This window comes from Protopterus annectens, chromosome 9.part0 (genome assembly GCF_019279795.1).
Source record: "Protopterus annectens isolate FY-2018-M chromosome 9.part0, PAN1.0, whole genome shotgun sequence".
NCBI lineage: Eukaryota > Metazoa > Chordata > Ceratodontiformes > Protopteridae > Protopterus > Protopterus annectens.
The window spans coordinates 695490889-695510888 of NC_056743.1; the positions used below are offsets into that span (position 1 = coordinate 695490889).

The 20000-nt window shown below is 35.4% G+C and overlaps 1 protein-coding gene across 1 annotated transcript in view; it reads right to left on the reverse strand.

The window, feature by feature from the left end:
- LOC122810570 overlaps positions 1-20000 on the reverse strand; it is a 945872-nt gene that overhangs the window by 717330 nt on the left and 208542 nt on the right. The gene's annotated exons all lie outside the window — the stretch shown is intronic.

Consider the following 20000-nt stretch of genomic DNA (forward strand, 5'->3'; position numbering starts at 1 on the left):
ATAAAAGATTCACTGTTAACATGCACAAATACCTAAAGCCTTGGAGGCACTACATTGATAAGTGAGTCTGGCACATTTATTCTCACAGGTTACCAACTCTGCCAAACAGAATTCCTACAGAGGCTGAAGGCAGACGACAGTTGTGGCTTCTAAACTGTACAGTTAAGCTTAAGGTGGTTGTGAGGTAGTATGCTGAGTAATTATGGGCAAAATGTCATCTGCTATACTAAAAAGTAGAGTGAGCAAAGATATAGCAGCTATCCCTAGGGAATTCTGGGCACATAATTAGTGGGAATCCAGTAACAGTGGGAAAGGAGTTTCAGGGTACTTTGAAAAAATCTTTTAGAAAGCTAAGGATTCCTGTTTTTGTACCATAAATATATGCATACGGACCAGGCTTGCTTACTGACTATAAAATATGTGCTCCTTTGGCTGACTTTGATGCCTAATGATTACTGCAAAAAGAAAGTATAAACCTACTCTGGACTAAAGCTATATTCAAACTCCTTAAGAATCAATGTATTCCTCATCAGGCTGCTTCAGTCTCGTCAGACAGAAGCTAAATCAGAACTAAATACACACATTTTTTTTACACGGTTGCATTATCGACAGAAACTTTAGTGACAGTAGTCTCAATACTTGAAGCCTTGTAATCTCAGCATATCCAAAACAAGTACTATAGTTTCTGTTTTATAAATGCTCTTTTGCCACATTCAGTTAAACTAATCTCATTTAAATCTTTCTAGATTTTCCTTAAAAATGGATTCACTGTTCTTTCCAGAAATGTTTTCATTATCAGCCTTGCTTTGTAAATGTTGAAGTGATGATATGTGGTAGCACTCATAGCCCCATGCTTCACAAATGTGTAAAGTGGATTAGTGAATAGCACCACTAGGTCTATAAGTACAGGCAAGTGGCACTGGTTTTAGAAGTTCTTAACCTTAAAGGGAATGTCCTGTATAGTCTTGCACAACTGAATCTGCACAAAGTGACATAAGTAAAGTTTAGTTAGATACAGATATATTCCAACTGTAGTGAACATGCTTCACATGTATGTAAATTCATGAATACTGTTGTCTAATTTAGTAAGCAAGCATACAGCTGTATGGGTCTCTAAAGAATTTTTCACAAGAATTTGCTATGCTTATGGCTCAGAGCTGCAGGTTATCAGCTTATAAAAACGTTTAAAGACTTAAAGACTTCAGTTTATTCTGAAGATGTCCATACACAGAGATCCTGTTCTGACTTTTATAAGTTTTGAGAGGGAGAAAACAAAGCAGTATGAAAAAGGACAGAGAGCAGACAAGGCAAAACCAAAGAACACATTAAAAGGGTTATGATAGATGAGGTGGGAGAAGATGAGTAATAATTTGTTGTTATGGATAGACACCTTATTTTTTCAAATATAATTTTATAAGGGAAGCTAGGGAAGAAAGTAGGACAGAGTGTTAGGGATGAAATAAGGTGCTTTGAAGACAAACATCAAAGAAGATAGGCAGAAACCGTATGTTGGGCTGACAACTGGAGGGGGAGACAGAAATACAAATGGTGAACAGACACAAAGGGAATGGTGATGGGGATCTCATCCCAGTCCAGAAAGCCTCAAAAATTCCCCTGTCTTGATTGTCCTGGAAAGGGTAACCCTGGTGGAGAGGGCCTCCTGTGTCTTGGCGGTTACAGCCAACTAGGAGAGTCAGTCTTGTAGTCACAACAGGAATCACTGATACTGGCCCTCTCTACCATTGTCTCCACCAAGCCCTGAAACTCAGGTGTTGACACTTCAGGCTGCCATGCTTTGAGTGCCCATGGGCTGGAGCCACTGCTCCCTCTCCCTCTCTGTGAAGCAGTCCATAGGTTGGGGACTGTGGTAGTGATCTCTTCTGCACCTCGGTTAAATGAGGTTGAACTGCTTTAGGTATCAGACCTGCAGAAAACTGGGTTTGAGTTACTACAGGTGCTACTGGACCTGAAGAAAACAGAACAAAAAAAAAAAGAGGAGGGGGAGTAGAAAGAGTGAAACAGTTAGAAAGACAGAAAGATGGAAACAGCAAAATGACTCATAAGAGTTTAATAGCAAATGTCTTTATTTCAGTGAGAGAGAAATTAGTGCAGTAACACAATTATTCAGAAACATTAAATTGTCAGTAACCGAATATATAACGACATCAACTTACTTTAACAGTAAATAGTGACAACTACTGGCTCAGGTTCAGGTCATTTAGCACTTCAAAAGTATTCATCTATGTAGTACTACATTTCCATTACTGTGACTGAATTTTTCTTCTTTCAGCTTTTCCCGGTTAGGGGTCGCCACAGCGGATCATAATTATATGAATTTCTATAATGAAATTACATAACCCCCACCGAATCTTTATTTCCTGACCAGTTAGTATCACACACAGCCTGACAGGTTACAATCTATGCTTAAAAAATGACTCAATTCAATTTTATTTTATTATTATTTTCTTTACAGTTTTTAGGTCCTTCTTAATGGTAAACGTAGGTCAGGGAACTAGCCTCTCCCATCTCTACTGATACTGTGTGTGGTTGTACTCAACATCATTTGCAGCTGTTAAAATAAGAGAAAATAACAGGAAAAAAATAAGGGATTACTGTAACTGACTGTCTATGCAGGATGCTTCAAAGAAGAGCAATATTTCCAAATAATTTTTTTACAAGTTTTCTCATATAGCTTTGGTAAGCCAAAATAGCTTCACATTTTCTGCTGTGTAATCCCTGCATCCTGCATTTTATCCTATCATCCTTAACCTGTACATTAGCAAATGTAACACAATTCCGTAAATGTAATCAATGTCCTATAGCATGGGGCATTGAGAAATAGTTGTGGTAAACTCTAGCTATTCACTATGTAAGGTATCCAGTCATGTATGCATATGGTAAATTGTGGGAATGCTTTGGAATGAAAACAGATTCAAGAATTTAAATGGTATGGTAACCAAGAAACTTTTTTTAATAAGTGATATTATTCTGTACTTGGAGGATCAGAAAAAGGACACCTTAGTGTTATGAAACATTTTGAGACAGTTTCAAGACTTTTCTGAAAATAAAATTAATGAAGATAAAACAAAGGCTACAGCAGTAAACAATGTACCATCACACGATGGAGACATGATAAGATGAAGTACTTAGCTGTACATATTAAAAAGGATTCTGTCATTGCAGCAAATGATATGTGGGAAGAGACCAAAAAAGCTAAAACTAAAATTGAGAAACTGGAATCTCTTGATATGGATATTTATAGTAAGGTACAAACAGTGAAAATGTTTTTAGTACCTTTAGTTTTATATACATGCAAGTATATTTTTAAGAACCAGAAGAAAAGTCGTAGACAACAGTTGATGGAATTTATCTGAGTGGGAAACACTAAGAGAGTTAAGTGGGATAAGCTGATTCTTCCCAAAGAACAAGGTGGTTTAAGATTACCTAATGTGAGCAGATACTATACAGCTACATAGTTAAGTCTAATATACATACCACAAACAGAAGGTTAAAAATCAGTGGCAAAGGCTTCAGGGTATTGGGAACAAAAGACTAAAAAAGAAAAGGTAACAGAGTGAGCTAAGGCCAAGCAGAAGTCTAGATTGCAGGTCAGAGACTGTCTCACTACCAGGCAACATATCATAGAGTATAGGCAAGCAGAAAGGGATATGGGAATCCTAAGAGAAAGACCTGCTCTAGCAGAGTTATTAGTTGAGGCTAGAAGACAAACTACTGTAAATAAAGAGATAGTTGGTATAACATATAAAATGCAGAATGATAACTACAAGAATCAATCAGAGAACACTAGGAAGAAGTGAGTTTGGAAAGCGAATTTACAAGAGAACAATGGAAGACATTTGTATAGTTTTCACATATGCAAAGATCTCCAAAAGGTTTGGGATTTTTTTTCCTGGAAGTGTTTACATAGATATTTTTATAATCCAAACAGACTTCAGAGAATTTTTTTCTCAGACAGACAGCAAATACTGGAGGTGTGATGGGAAAGAAGAGGTAACTGTGAACATGTTTTTTTGGGAGTGTAACAAGGTGGCAGATTTTAAAAGTTCCCTACAGGGTATACTGTCTGAAATGTTGGAGGGGCATATATGGCTGTAACAGGAAATGATTCTCCTGAGTTGGGGTCCAAGATCTGAATTGCTTAGACAGAGTAAGATGATACAAAGTTTAATACTACTGGCTGCCAAAACACCATTTCTAGAAAATGGAAATTAGAGCCTCAACCAAAGGTAAGTGAAGTGCTGCATACTGTACAGGAGATAAAATAAACAGAAATGGCCACTATAGAAAAGGGGAGAAGCAAATTACATAGAAATAAATGGAATGTGTGGGAAGAATACATGCAGAATAACTTTCAGGAAGAGGAGTAAGGTTGAAGGAAAGGCTGGACTTGAGCAATTTATGTACTGTTGAAGTGAATGAAAACTGTTGAAAACATATGTATACTGCAAGAAAACAAGAAAGGAAATGTTAGGTATACATACTGTAATAGAAAAGAAAACAAACCCTATGTCGCCTTTTAAAAATGTCATGTTGAAGAAACATGTTTAAATTGTTACAGATAGTGTTAAACTTCTGCAGTAGATACATTCAGATGCATCAAACCTCTTTGCATGGGGATGGCAACAGGGGTATCAAAATAATGATTGCTGAAAAAATTGGCAACTTTAGCAGATAGTCAGTTTCAGGAAGGCCAGAGTCCTGGCAGGTGTTGCTGTGGCTATAAACAACTTTCACTTGTGCAGTGGAGACTCAAATTAATTATTGCCATTAATGTTCATTTTTGTGTATTTTGCATTGTTCCCATTTATGTGACATTGCAATGACATCTTCAACATCAGCCACACTTACAAAAATATTGCAATGATCAGGGCCTAAAGCACTGCAGTTTGCATTAATGTAAAGCTAACAAACACTATTTACTTCAGTAATCCCCCTTGCCCTACAAGGTGTATAATGTCACTGAAGGTATCCATTTCAAATGTTGGGACCACTAGAGCAATTCAACCAACAAATGGAAAATAGTGCCCGAATGACCAGATACAATGTAACAGCACTAAGAGGAAATAAAGCTGCAGTTGCTGGTTCGTAGGTTTAATGATGCAACAAGTAAAATATCATACCACTAGAGCAATTCCTGAAAAACAGAACCTGACTTGTCAAAAATGGACTTACATGTAAGTCTGAGATGGCCATTTTCTAGAATATTCCCTTTTCTCCTTGATCTGGTGATCTGAAAGTTAGTTTGGGGGTGTGCAGGGGGGGTTGCCTCCCTTGCAAAAAAAGAAGTTTAAAGGAGAAAAGCTATGTTCAAGGTTTGCTCTTACCCTGCATTTTCAATCTTTTTTTCTGTGTATCGTAACTCAGCGTTTTGAGTGCTGATATTTCAAAAGGGAACTGCCACTAAATGTATATTTGCAGAAGATGAGGAAAGTTCTGAAAACTCCCAATGAATTCCACTATACACGTCTTACAGAAAGGTCCTGCACTGTCTCTTGGTAATGCAGCTTATAAGTAATAGGTAAATACATTCATCACTAAAATTTTCAACACAGAGAATGAGTTATGACTACAGTAATGAATCACAAGTAATAGCATCAATGGTAGGCAACAGTAGCATTAACTGGTTGTTGAAGTGCAACTGATTATCACAATATAGACAAAATATTTTACTTTATAATAAAAATGAAATATAACTCAAGAAGAACTTCTTCAATGCATGTGCTACACAAACCTATGCAAATCTTTCCAACAATTATGCCCATGATACAGTCTACTTAACATGCTTAATATTTACACAACTCTTTCTAAGTTCTGTATATCTCTTATGTAGTAAGGCAACACAAAAAGAAAAAGGAATACTTACTGTAGAACTCTGGTCTCCTTGCCTGGACATCTGACACCAACTGGGACAATTTTATTATTATTATTTTTATTTTAATTATCTTTTGTTAACTGGGTTAATCCCATTAGACAGTTATCATCTTTTCAAGGGAGACCTGAGATGGATTTATACTACTAGGGGAAATTTGGTCAGGGCATCGGGGAACTTCTCCTACTCTGTTAGCGTATGGGATGCTTTTTACAAGCTGCACTTTCTGTCTTCTGTTCCAGGCATGAAGGCAGTCCAGAGAAGTAGGAAGCTGGTGATCACAAGTATGGAGGTTTGAAAGGAAGACATTGTAGAATCGATAGCTCACAGTTGGTTAGAGGAGATACCATTTGCATTATACAAGGAGTTAGAAGCTAAGGAAGCATGGTGTGTCGGATGTAGCAGAAAAGGCAGATGAGCCTTTTAAAGCAGCCTAAAAAGTTGGAAGGATGTGGAGAAGATTTGGAGAATCTACTTCAGCGCAACCTGTTTGAGTCAGACGTTGCAACACAAGACTGTGTTCTTACAATCCTCCACTCAGGAGGGTTGCGGGATGATTGTCTTAAGGAAATGATTTTACATATCGAACCAGAGAGTGAAGTGGCAGCATCCTGGGGAGATATCATGGATAAAATCCAGGAGAAGGAAGTAAGAGGAAGCACAGAAGGTAAAATAAATCATACACAACAATGCGGAAAGAAGGCAAAAAAAACAAAATATAAGGGAGGGATGAAGACAGCTTGTGAATAAGAAGTATGTTGCAGGTCTCAGCAGTAAAACAGAAACAGAACTTGAAACATATAAGGTACAGGACACAGTTACTGCAGGTATGGAATATCACCTCAAGAAGTAAGAGCTTTTTATTAATCTTAATAGAGAGACTTTTTCTGACATTATATTTAAACTGGGCAATATATAGAGAATTTCTTAGATTTGAAAAAACAGAAAGACTGTAGCCTTTGGAACTCTTATGTGGTGCAAACATTTAATAGAGAGACTAAAAAGAAAATTAATGTACAATTTTGAGCGGGGGTGGATAAAGATATATTGAAAGATTGTTGTAAAGAAGTGTTGGACACTACAAAAATGTATGATGATAGAGGATTACGGACTGGGAGATGGGATTGTGGGGTTAATTCTGATGATAGAAGACAATACTGTACGTATTCCAAGCATAATAACTGTAAAAGGAAATACAAGCTATGTAAGATACAAGGGACAGCTAAAAACGTTTTTTTTTTTTGTTTGTGGAAAGAATGATCATGTAATAAGCAACTATGATAAAACAAAATGTTTTGTTTGTGGAAAACTGGGACATAAAGCAAAGAAATGTGAATTAATGTGTAAAAAATGTGGGAAAATGAGACATGACTCAGTTAAATGTGATGAACAATTATAGGCTGAACAAAAAAAGTAGACAAAAGAATATATGTAAATGATGCAGCAAAGAATTCTGAGCATGAGAAACAAAAGAAGTTACAAAAAGAAAATAAAAACATGAGGTATAAAGAAAATGAAAATGATGAAGGTTAGGAATTAGTATTAGAAACAAGTGAACAGGAAGACAGTAACCGGAAAGAAAGTAAGAGCTAAAAAATTAATAGGGAAAAGAATGAAAGCTAGGAAAAGAAAATTTAAAAGTGTGATTATGAAAGAAAATAAAAAAAAGATAAGGGATAAGATGAAAATATAACACATCTACAAGAACTTGAGAGTCTTGTCAATAAATGTTAATACTACAAAAAATACTAAAAGAAGGTTAGGTGTAATGGAATTGTGTATGTTACTTAATATGCATGTAATTATTCTAGAAGATACAAGAATTTTAACAGAAGATGAAAGGAAACAGGGAAAACTTATGGGTTGGGAGCACAGTATGTAACATGGAAAGAGATAAATGTTCAAGGATTGCGGCACTATGTAATATAACAGTTAAGATCTTAGATAATACTTTTACAGAGTTAGGTAGAATAACAGTATTGGACATAAGAAGGATGTACACAGAATTATTGCACTATATGCATATGTCACTAATAAGAAAGAGAGATGTTCAAAAAATCTTACATTATGCAGGACTAAATATGGCAATAACATAGGCAGGAGATTTTAATTGTGATTTGAGGAAAAGAAAGAAAAAAGGGAATGATGTTAAAACAATTTATGAAATAATCAAAAGCAGAAAGATACATATATATATATATATATATATATATATATATATATATATATATATAAACACACACACACACATACACACACACACACACACATATATATATATATATATATATATATATATATATATATATATATATATATATATGCAGGCTTTATATCACTTCATCAAATGTAGAAAACATCGAAGCACCAGACATCGAACTCAAAACACCAAACCCTGACAACATCGAAATGATGTCAACGGCACATCCCAATGGGGACATACAATATTAAGTGTTTAAGCAAGGGGGCAAACCCCCCAGCTCCCCCCACGTGGAGGGGCTGCACCCCATACCCCCCCCCCCGCTACTTAAATATACCAACTCTGGGATTGCGCTACAGTGTAGTAAATGGAAATCATCCATTTCCGCACAGTACTGCACTGAAATGCGATCTCCGAAGTGGTATATTTAAGTGGCAGGGGGTGCCGGGGGTACAGGGGGAATTGCCCCCTGCATGGTGCAAGTTGTTTTAATCTTCACTCCACATGTCATTTTTTACCTCCATTTCGATATTTTCAGTTCGCTGTTATGAGTTCGATGTTTACAGCTTCAATGTTATCTGCATTTGATGAAGTGATATAAACCCTACATATAAATATATATATATATATATATATATATATATATATATACATACTTACATATATATATATATATATATGCCAATAGTAGATCCAAACAGGAGTCACCACACGGAAAAGTCAAGTAAAACTTTCTTTATTATTCCATAAAACCACACAAGCGCTTTCACGTAGGTTAACTACGCTTCATCAGGTGTAAATGTTAAAAGCAAATAAACCATCTTTATACTTGGCTTTTAGGCGGGAAAAACCAAATGACCAAATCACAATTAAATACCAATTAAAACAATTTGTGTTATACTTAAAGCGGCAATGGCCTAACATTAAAGAAATGGTATAAATACCATTTCAAAACCATTCAATGGCAAAAATGTCCAGTGCTCTATTGATACAGTATATTAAGTGTATAACACACAAATTATAGTATTATGAAAAACAAATACAGCATTGAATCATTGTTGTTTAAATAAATTAAAGCCAGTCAATATTAGCTTGCAGTTTGTTGCCAAACTCTTGTATAAAATGCAATGTTATATTATTTCATACTCATTTTCCTAATAATGTTATATTCCTTTAACAGGGAACATTTAATAACACATTAGAATTATTTGATATTTAAAAGCTGACGAAGCCATCGTTTAAAACTAGATCAACAGACAACATAAAATCTGCATGACTCAAAAAATAATGTGCCTTTTTAAAACAATGCTACTAAGAGAATAACAATAAGCCCCTCAGACAAACTGAAAACAGTCATCAAACAACCATCAGATCTTAGACTCTTAGAAACCAGACATCATCCATCAATATCACTAACGCACAATGTCCCTAGCACCCGACAACCTTTACAACTAGTAATAATCAAAAAATATAAGAATCTAAAAACAGAAACAAAAGCATAATATATAGTAACTAGACTATTCTCCATATGAAACATCATTCATACTTTCCAACATTACTCAAAAACAAGAACGAGAGCACCTGAACTCAGGAACATTCATATACGGGATCGCCTGGCACCCAAAACTGGTGATTCATTCATTTCAAGCTCTCCAAATATCTGTCACTCTCATATAAAGCCACGTAACAAAATATGTGATAACAGTACCTGGCGGATAAACTACCACCATATCTTGACATGTTAAAAGGAGATATTTAGCTACCAGATAGCTAAAATAGTTAAAAAACGCCCTCAATAGCAAACCAAATCAGCGTTTAAGCCTCATCCAGCAGCGTCGCTTAACCGGCAACATCCCAAATGACCAGCCAACACTTATAAACTAATAACAATTGAAATATATTTAATAAACTTAAAAAGCAACCAATATCTATATTAGCAAAAGCTGCTCACCATATGATGCATCACCCTTGCCGTCCGACCATTCCCCACGAACAAAACAAAACAAAACAAGGCAAGACAAGAGCAATCCAAATCAGAGATGTTTGTGTTCAGGAATATTAACAGCCGAAACTGACTGCTCATACCTCTGATGCTCTCAAAGCCTTTGCCACTACCACATATAACTACAACCAAGTTATGTAGCAGAGATGTCCAAAGAATAAAATACAACCATGTCTAAACCTATTAAAAAAATTTTTTAGCTACTAAATAGATAAACTAATCAAGGAGCTACACACAATACCAAAAACAAATTGATATTCAAGATCAATTTCAAACAAATATAGACCTAGTTCAAAACAGCAAAAATAACTATTAAAAGTGAGAACACAGTATTTTTGCTGTCTAACCATAGGCAGACCATCTAAAAATATGAGATGAATAACAAGTCCACCTAGGCCAAAAAATCCAAAAAATAAATGACATCGAGAGAATATCTTTACTATATAGATGGCTGCATCCTCATAACCATCAAACTAAACTAAAAATGATAGTGTTGTCAAAATTTTATAAAATTAATAAAAATAATAAAAAATATAACATATTATATAATTAAACTAAACTTCAAATTACATATATATTAGATGTTCAGTACTTCTTTCGATTATCCAAAACAGGTTTAATGGATACTGAATAATTAATACCTGGGGGTATATGTGCCCTTAAGATGAAAATCCATTTCAGTTCTCTAATAGCCAACTGGTTATTACTATCTCCTGCTCTAGGGTTCAAGGGCAACATTTCCAAAACTTTGAACCCAAAAGTATGACTGGGATGTTCCATAACATGTTTGGCTAAGGCATTAGATTCTTTTTCCTTCCTGATGTCATAACAGTGGTTGTAGACCCTGTCACGTAGCCGTCTCTTGGTTAGGCCAACGTAAAATGCGTCACAAAAAACACATGTAGCTAAGTATATCAAATTACTACTATTACAATCACTATATAATCTGGGAATAAAGGAAAAAATGCCTTCAGGATGTACAAAACTAACCTTATTAGATATGAAAGGGCACATCGAACATCTACCACATGGAAAAGTGCCCAATTTTTCATGAATAATATTTTTAAATGGAGATATATGCTCTGAGCATAGAATTTCTTTCATGTTCTGAGAAGTTCTGTATGTAAATCTGGGATATTCTCCAACTATAGTTTTTGTAAAGGTATCTGTAACCAATACGTTCCAGTTCCTAGTGATGATCTTATTTAAACTGAAACTGTCACTAGTAAAATTAGTGATGTAACTTAATTTATCTGTAAACTTATCTTTTACTGCAATGCATTTCTTATTGCCCCCTATACTCCTATCAACAGCTGTTCCACCAAAATTATAATATTTATCTATAAATCGCTGTTTGCAATCTATAAACATTTTAAGGGGATAGCCCCTTTCTCTAAACAACGCCTCTAAAGTATTTATTTCTCTCTCTAAGGAGTCACTACGCTGGCAAATTCTAAAAATTCTATGCATTTGACTAGATATTATGCCTTCGAAGGTATACCTGGGATGCATGCTGCTAAAGTGTAGCAGCGTATTTCTCCAGGTTGGCTTCCTATATAAAGATGTAATAATCTTGTCTTCCTCAAATTCTAGTTGTAAATCCAAAAAATGTATCTTAACATGGGAGGTCTCTACTGTAAATCTTAAAAAAGGTGAAGAATTCTCCAATTCATTAACAAATCTAATACATTCTGACTCAGTTCCATCCCATACAAAGAGGACGTCATCCACAAATCTTTTATAAACTCTCACTTTTTTAAACTCGGGATGGTTAAACAAATGTTCTCGTTCCCAGTTATACACAACCAAATTGGCATAACTGTTAGCACAGGGGGTCCCCATGGCAACCCCCCACTTTTGCAAATAAAGTTGGTCCTGGAACAAAAAAACATTGTTGCTGAGTATAACATCAAGGAGATAATGTATAAGGATCATCCTATTGTTACTGTAACCAGATGAAGTAACCAAGACTTCATCAATTGCTTGAAGCCCTAACTCATTAGGGATGCAGGTAAACAGATTTTTAACATCCATTGTCACTAATAACAAAGGTGTATCCTTACTTTTAAAGTCATGTTCTTTCAAAAAATCAATTAATTGGTAGGAGTCACTTAGAATATGTGGAATACGGTCTACTAGAGGTCTTAAGATACTTTCTACAAAGGAGGAGATGGTACAGGTTACCCAATTATTACTTGAGACTATCGGTCTCATAGGTATCGGCCTAAGGCCCTTATGTATTTTGGGTAAACCTTTTATCAAGGGAATGACTGGATATTCTATAAAGAGATATTCATACAGTTCACAGCTTATCTGTCCCCCTAACAAAAGATCATATAAGTCAGCATGTACAGTTTTAATAATCTTCTGACACTTTATATTACTGATTCTCTCATAGACAGTATCTTCTGATAAAAGGTTCGACATAGCTAGATTATAGTCTAGAGAGTTCATTATGACTATAGCTCCACCTTTATCAGCTGGTTTGATAATGATGTCAGTATTTCTTTTTAGAGAAAGTAAAGAGTCTTGTTCTGCTCTAGACATGTTAAAAAAGCAGCATCTTTTTTTATGTTGAGCAAACCAACTATAATAGTCAGATTCACACATTTTTAAAAAGCTTTCAACATTATGTGGCATATTAGGTGTGAAACTGCTCTTTACTCTAAAGAAATGTTTGACCTCACTAGTATTGACCGCATTGTTATTCCTAAACAAAACCTTAAGTGAAACATTACGGCAAAACAGTCTTAAATCAACCAAAACATCATTAAGGGAGCTGGTTTGAGAAGGTATAAAATTAAGACCTTTCTCTAAAAGAGAAACATCTGAGTCAGATAAACTGTATGTTGAGACATTATATATAAGGGAGTTCAGTTTCGCTGTTTCCTTGGTGCTTGAAACCTCTCTTCGGAACCTTTTCTTTTTCTTGGTCCTCTGCTGTGAGAACGACCGCGCCACCCCACACGTTCCTTCACTGGAAAAGGTAAAAAAGTGTTCATTATGGGAGCAGACTCCTTAGGTTTTGCCCCTGCAGAAAAAAAGGGGGCAGCAGCTTGCTGGTTAGGTGGAGGTGTATCATTTGAGCAATGGGCATCATTCGTAACCACTGAGGAATAGGAAGGTTGATTGTTATGTGATACAGGGTTAATCTTCTGTACACTGGTTGCTGGTAATGATGGCAGTGGGTCTAAAGAAACATTGTTCATAGGCACATTAACAGAAGGTTCTGAGTCAGTGTTCATATCTGGATTTATCATTGTAGAAACACCTTGTTGGTGAGAGTTGTTATTTTTTGGCCAAATAAAAATCTGACCTGTGGCAAAATCTTTGGCATCTCTCTGAATCTTCCTCTGCTTCACTGCTTTTAGACGTTCACTAAATGAATGAACTTGATTCAGAATGTCATCTAGTCTTTTAGTGAAATATTCACTGGAGAATCTCTCAAGAATGTCTTTATGTTGAAGCTCTATTTTCTTTCTTAATGATGCCTCTAATGGGGCAAACTATTCCAGTAACAAGTTCACATAACTGAAGCCCAACTGTATGTTTAGGTCTTGCCACTTCCTCAACAATACAGGATGAGAGTTACCATATGAGGGCATACAAAAGACACGCATGCCTCTAGGTACAATTTTAAAATGAATGCATGCCTCTAAATGAAGCCTTTGCCACACATACCTTTGCAGTTGATACAAGTCATCTTGAAACGACCTTGTGAGTTTGTTAAATTCAACTACAGACTCACCGGTAGAAGGTTGTGGTGTAGCATTCGCTAAATTGTTCAGTTCCAGAGTCAATAAAGGATTCTCAGCATTATACTTAATAAAGTCCCAGGTGGTAAAAACTGGTGTCCTCGTCTCTGGAGTAAAATCTAGTTCAATTTCAGTAGTTTCCATGAGTAAAAGTGGCCAGCAGCACCAAGCAGGAAATAAAAATATAAAGAACTGCAGCCACGAAACAAAGACTCCGTTTGGAAAAAGAAACCAAAATGCCAATAGTAGATCCAAACAGGAGTCACCACACGGAAAAGTCAAGTAAAACTTTCTTTATTATTCCATAAAACCACACAAGCGCTTTCACGTAGGTTAACTACGCTTCATCAGGTGTAAATGTTAAAAGCAAATGAACCATCTTTATACTTGGCTTTTAGGCGGGAAAAACCAAATAACCAAATCACAATTAAATACCAATTAAAACAATTTGTGTTATACTTAAAGCGGCAATGGCCTAACATTAAAGAAATGGTATGAATACCATTTCAAAACCATTCAATGGCAAAAATGTCCAGTGCTCTATTGATACAGTATATTAAGTGTATGACACACAAATGATAGTATCACGAAAAACAAATACAGCACTGAATCATTGTTGTTTAAATAAATTGAAGCCAGTCAGTACTAGCTTGCAGTTTGTTGCCAAACTCTTATATAAAATGCAGTGTTATATTATTTCATACTCATTTTCCTAATAATGTTATATTCCTTTAACAGGGAACATTTAATAACACATTAGAATTATTTGATATTTAAAAGCTGACGAAGCCATCGTTTAAAACTAGATCAACAGACAACATAAAATCTGCATGACTCAAAAAATAATGTGCCTTTTTAAAACAATGCTACTAAGAGAATAACAATAAGCCCCTCAGACAAACTGAAAACAGTCATCAAACAACCATCAGATCTTAGACTCTTAAAAACCAGACATCATCCATCAATCTCTATAACGCACAATGTCCCTAGCACCCGACAACCTTAACAACTAATAATAATCAAAAAATAAAAATCTAAAAACAAAAACAAAAGCATAATATATAATAACTAGACTATTCACCATATCAAACATCATTCATACTTTCCAACATTACTCAGAAACGAAAACGAGAGCTCCCAAATTCAGGAACATTCATATACGGGATCGCCTGGCACCCAAAACTGGTAATTCATTCAGTTCAAGCTCTCCAAATATCTGTCACTCTCATGTAAAACTACGTGACAAAATGTGTAGTAACCATACCTGACGGATAAACTACCATCATATCTTAACTTGTTAAAAGAAGGTATTTAGCTACCATATAGCTAAAATGGTTAAAAAACGCCCTGAATAGCAAAACAGATCGACGTTTAAACCTCATTCAGCGGCGTCGCTTGACCAACAACATCCCAGATGACCAACCAACACTTGTGAAAGTAATAACAAAAATATATTAAATAAACTTAACAAGCGACCAAAATCTATAGTAGCAAAAGCTGCTCACCATATGATGCATCACCCTTGCAGTCCGATCATTCCCCACGAACAAAACAAAACAAACCATAACAGGGCAAGACATGAGCAATCCAGATCAGAAACGTTCGTATTCAGGGATATTAACAGCCAAAATTGACTGCTCATACCTCTAATACTCTCAAAGTCTCTGCCACTACCACATATAACTACAATCAAATTATGTAGCAAAGATGTCCAGAGAATAGATTGCAACCAACTCTAAAAATTTTTATGCTGCTAAATAAATAAACTAATCAAAAAAATACATACAATATCTAAAACAAATTGATATTCAAGATCAGTTTCAAACAAATATAGACCTAGTTCAAAACAGCACAAATAACTAACACAGTATTTTTGCTGTCTAATCATGGGCAGACCATCTAAAAATACGAGATGAATAATAAGTCCACCTAGGTCAAAGAGTCCAAAAATGAGTGACCTCAAGGAAATATCTTTACTATATAGATGGCTTCATCCTCATAACCATCAAACTAAAATAAAAATGATAGTGTTGTCAAAATTTTATAAAATTAATAAAAATAATAAAAAATATAACATATTATATAATTAAACTAAACTTCAAATTACATATATATTAGATGTTCAGTACTTCTTTCGATTATCCAAAACAGGTTTAATGGATACTGAATAATTAATACCTGGGGGTATATGTGCCCTTAAGATGAAAATCCATTTCAGTTCTCTAATAGCCAACTGGTTATTACTATCACCTGCTCTAGGGCTCAAGGGCAACATTTCCAAAACTTTGAACCCAAAAGTATGACTGGGATGCTCCATAACGTGTTTGGCTAAGGCATTAGATTCTTTTTCCTTCCTGATATCATAACAGTGGTTGTAAACCCGGTCACGTAGCCGTCTCTTGGTTAGGCCAACGTAAAATGCGTCACAAAAAACACACGTGGCTAAGTATATTAAATTGCTGCTGTTGCAATCACTATAGAATCTAGGAATAAAGGAAAAAATGCCTTCAGGATGTATAAAACTAACCTTATTAGATATAAAAGGGCACATCGAACATCCACCACACGGAAAAGTACCTAATTTGTCATGAATAATATTATTAAATGGAAATATGTGCTCTGAGCATAGAATTTCTTTCATATTCTGAGAAGTTCTGTATGTAAATCTGGGATATTCTCCAACTATAGTTTTTGTAAAGGTATCTGTAACCAATACGTTCCAGTTTCTAGTGATGATCTTATTTAAACTGAAACTGTCACTTGTAAAATTGGTGACATAACTTAATTTATCTGTGAACTTACCTTTCACTGCAATGCATCTCTTATTGCCCCCTATATTTCTATCAACAGCTGTTCCACCAATATTATAATATTTGTCTATAAATCGCTGTTTGCAATCCATAAACATTTTAAGGGGATAGCCCCTTTCTCTAAACAATGCCTCTAAAGTATTTATTTCTCTCTCTAAATAGTCACTGCGCTGGCAGATTCTAAAAATTCTATGCATTTGACTAGATATTATACCTTCAAAGGTATACCTGGGATGCATGCTGCTAAAATGTAGCAGCGTATTTCTCCAGGTTGGCTTCCTATATAAAGATGTAATAATCTTGTCTTCCTCAAACTCTAGTTGTAAATCCAAAAAATGTATCTTAACATGGGAGGTCTCTACTGTAAATCTTAAAAAAGATGAAGAATTCTCCAATTCATTAACAAATCTAATGCATTCTGACTCAGTTCCGTCCCATACAAAGAGGACGTCATCCACAAATCTTTTATATACTCTCACTTTTTTAAATTCAGGATGATTAAACAAATGTTCTCGTTCCCAGTTATACACAACCAAATTGGCATAACTGTTAGCACAGGGGGTTCCCATAGCAACCCCCCATTTTTGCAAATAAAGTTGGTCCTGGAACAAAAAAACATTGTTACTGAGTATAACTTCAAGGAGATAATGTATAAGGATCATCCTATTGTTACTGTAACCAGATGAAGAAACCAAGACTTCATCAATTGCTTGAAGCCCTAACTCATTAGGGATGCAGGTGAACAGATTTTTAACATCCATTGTCACTAGTAACAAAGGTGTATCATTGCTTTTAAAGTCATGTTCTTTCAAAAAATCAATTAACTGGTAAGAATCACTTAGAATATGTGGAATATGGTCTACTAGAGGTCTTAAGATACTTTCTATAAAGGAGGAGATGGTGCAGGTTACCCAGTTGTTACTTGAGACTATCGGTCTCATAGGTATCGGTCTAAGACCCTTATGTATTTTGGGTAAACCTTTTATCAAGGGAATGAGTGGATATTCTATAAAGAGATATTCATACAGTTCACAGCTTATTTGTCCCCCTAACAAAAGATCATATAAATCAGCATGTACAGTTTTAATGATCTTCTGGCATTTTACATTACTGATTCTCTCATAGACTGTATCTTCTGATAAAAGGTTCAACATGGCTAGATTATAGTCTAGAGAGTTCATTATAACTATAGCTCCACCTTTATCAGCTGGTTTGATAATGATGTCAGTATTTCTTTTTAGAGAAAGTAATGAATCTTGTTCTGCTCTAGACATGTTAAAAAAGCAGCATCTTTTTTTATGTTGAGCAAACCAACTATAAAAATCAGATTCACACATTTTTAAAAAGCTTTCAACATTATGTGGCATGTTGGGTATAAAACTACTCTTTACTCTAAAGAAATGTTTAACTTCACTAGTATTAACCGCATTGTTATTCTTAAACAAAACCTTGAGTGAAACATTGCGGCAAAACAGTCTTAAATCAACCAACACATCATTAAGGGAGCTGGTTTGAGAAGGTATAAAGTTAAGACCTTTCTCTAGAAGAGAAACATCTGAGTCCGATAAAGTGTATGTTGAGACATTATATATAAGGGAGTTTAATTTCGCTGTCTCCTTGGTGCTTGAAACCTCTCTTCGGAACTTTTTCTTTTTCTTGTTCCTCTGCTCTGAGAACGACCGCGCCACCCCACACGTTCCTTTACTGGAAAAGGTAAAAAAGTGTTCATTGTGGGAGCAGATTCCTTGGGTCTTGCCCCTGCAGAAAAAAAGGGGGCAGCAGCTTGCTGATTAGGTGGAGGTGTATCACTTGAGCAATGGGCATCACTCGTAACCACTGAGGAATAAGAAGGTTGAATGTTATATGATACAAGGCTAGTCTTCTGTGCACTAGTTGCTAATAATGATGGCACTGGGTCTAAAGAAACATTGTTCATAGGCACATTAACAGGAGGCTCAGAGTCAGTGTTCATGTCTGGATTAGACATTGTAGAAACACCTTGTTGATGAGAATTGTTATTTTTTGGCCAAATGAAAATCTGACCTGTAGCAAAATCTTTGGCATCTCTCTGAATCTTCCTCTGCTTCACTACTTTTAGACGTTCACTGAATGAATGAACCTGATTCAGAATATCATCTAATCTCTTGGTGAAATATTCACTGGAGAATTTCTCAAGAATGTCTTTATGTTGAAGCTCTATTTTCTTTCTTAGTGATGCCTCTAGTGGAGCAAAGTATTCCAGTAATAAATTCACATAACTGAAGCCCAGCTGTATGTTTAGGTCTTGCCACTTCCTCAACAATACAGGATGAGAGTTACCATAAGAAGGCATACAAAAGACACGCATACCTCTAGGTACAATTTTAAAATGGATGCATGCCTCTAAGTGAAGCCTTTGCCACACATACCTTTGCAGTTGATACAAGTCATCTTGAAACGACCTTGTGAGTTTGTTAAATTCAACTACAGACTCACCGGTAGATGGTTGTGGTGTAGCATTCGCTAAATTGTTCAGTTCCAGAGTCAATAAAGGATTCTCAGCATTATACTTAATAAAGTCCCAAGTAGTAAAAACTGGTGTCCTCGTCTCTGGAGTAAAGTCTAGTTCGATATCTGTAGTTTCCATGAGTAGAAGTAGCCGGCAGCACCAAACAAGAAATAAAAATATATAAAGAACTGCAGCCACGAAACAAAGACTCCATTTGGAAAAAGGAAAACCAAACTGCCAATAGTAGATCCAAGCAGGAGTCACCACACGGAAAAGTCAAATGAAACTTCTTTATTTCTCCATAAAAACTACACAAGCGCTTTCACGTAGGTTAACTACGCTTCATCAGGTGTAAATATTGAAAGCAAATGAACCATCTTTATACATGGCTTTTAAGCGGGAAAAACCAGATGATCAATTAACAATTAAAACCCAATTAAAACAATTTATGTTTTGCTTAAAGCGGCAAAACCCTAACATTAAAAAATAGTATGAATAACATTTCAAAATCATTCAGTGGAAAAAACGTCCAGTGCTCTATTAATGCAATATATTAAATGTATAGCGCACAGATGATAATATCATAAAAAACAAATACATCACAGAAAATAAATTAAAGCCAGTCAGTACTAGCTTACAGTTTGTTGCCACACTCTTATATAAAATACAATCTAGTGTTGTTTCAAACTCATTGCCCTAGTAATGTTGTATTCATCTGACAGGGAACATTTGATAACAGATTAAAGTTATTTGACTTTTAAAAGCCGACGAAACCATCTTTTAAAACTAGATCGCCAGACCACATAAAGCCTACATGACATAAAAATATGTAAAGTACCTCATTAAAACAATACA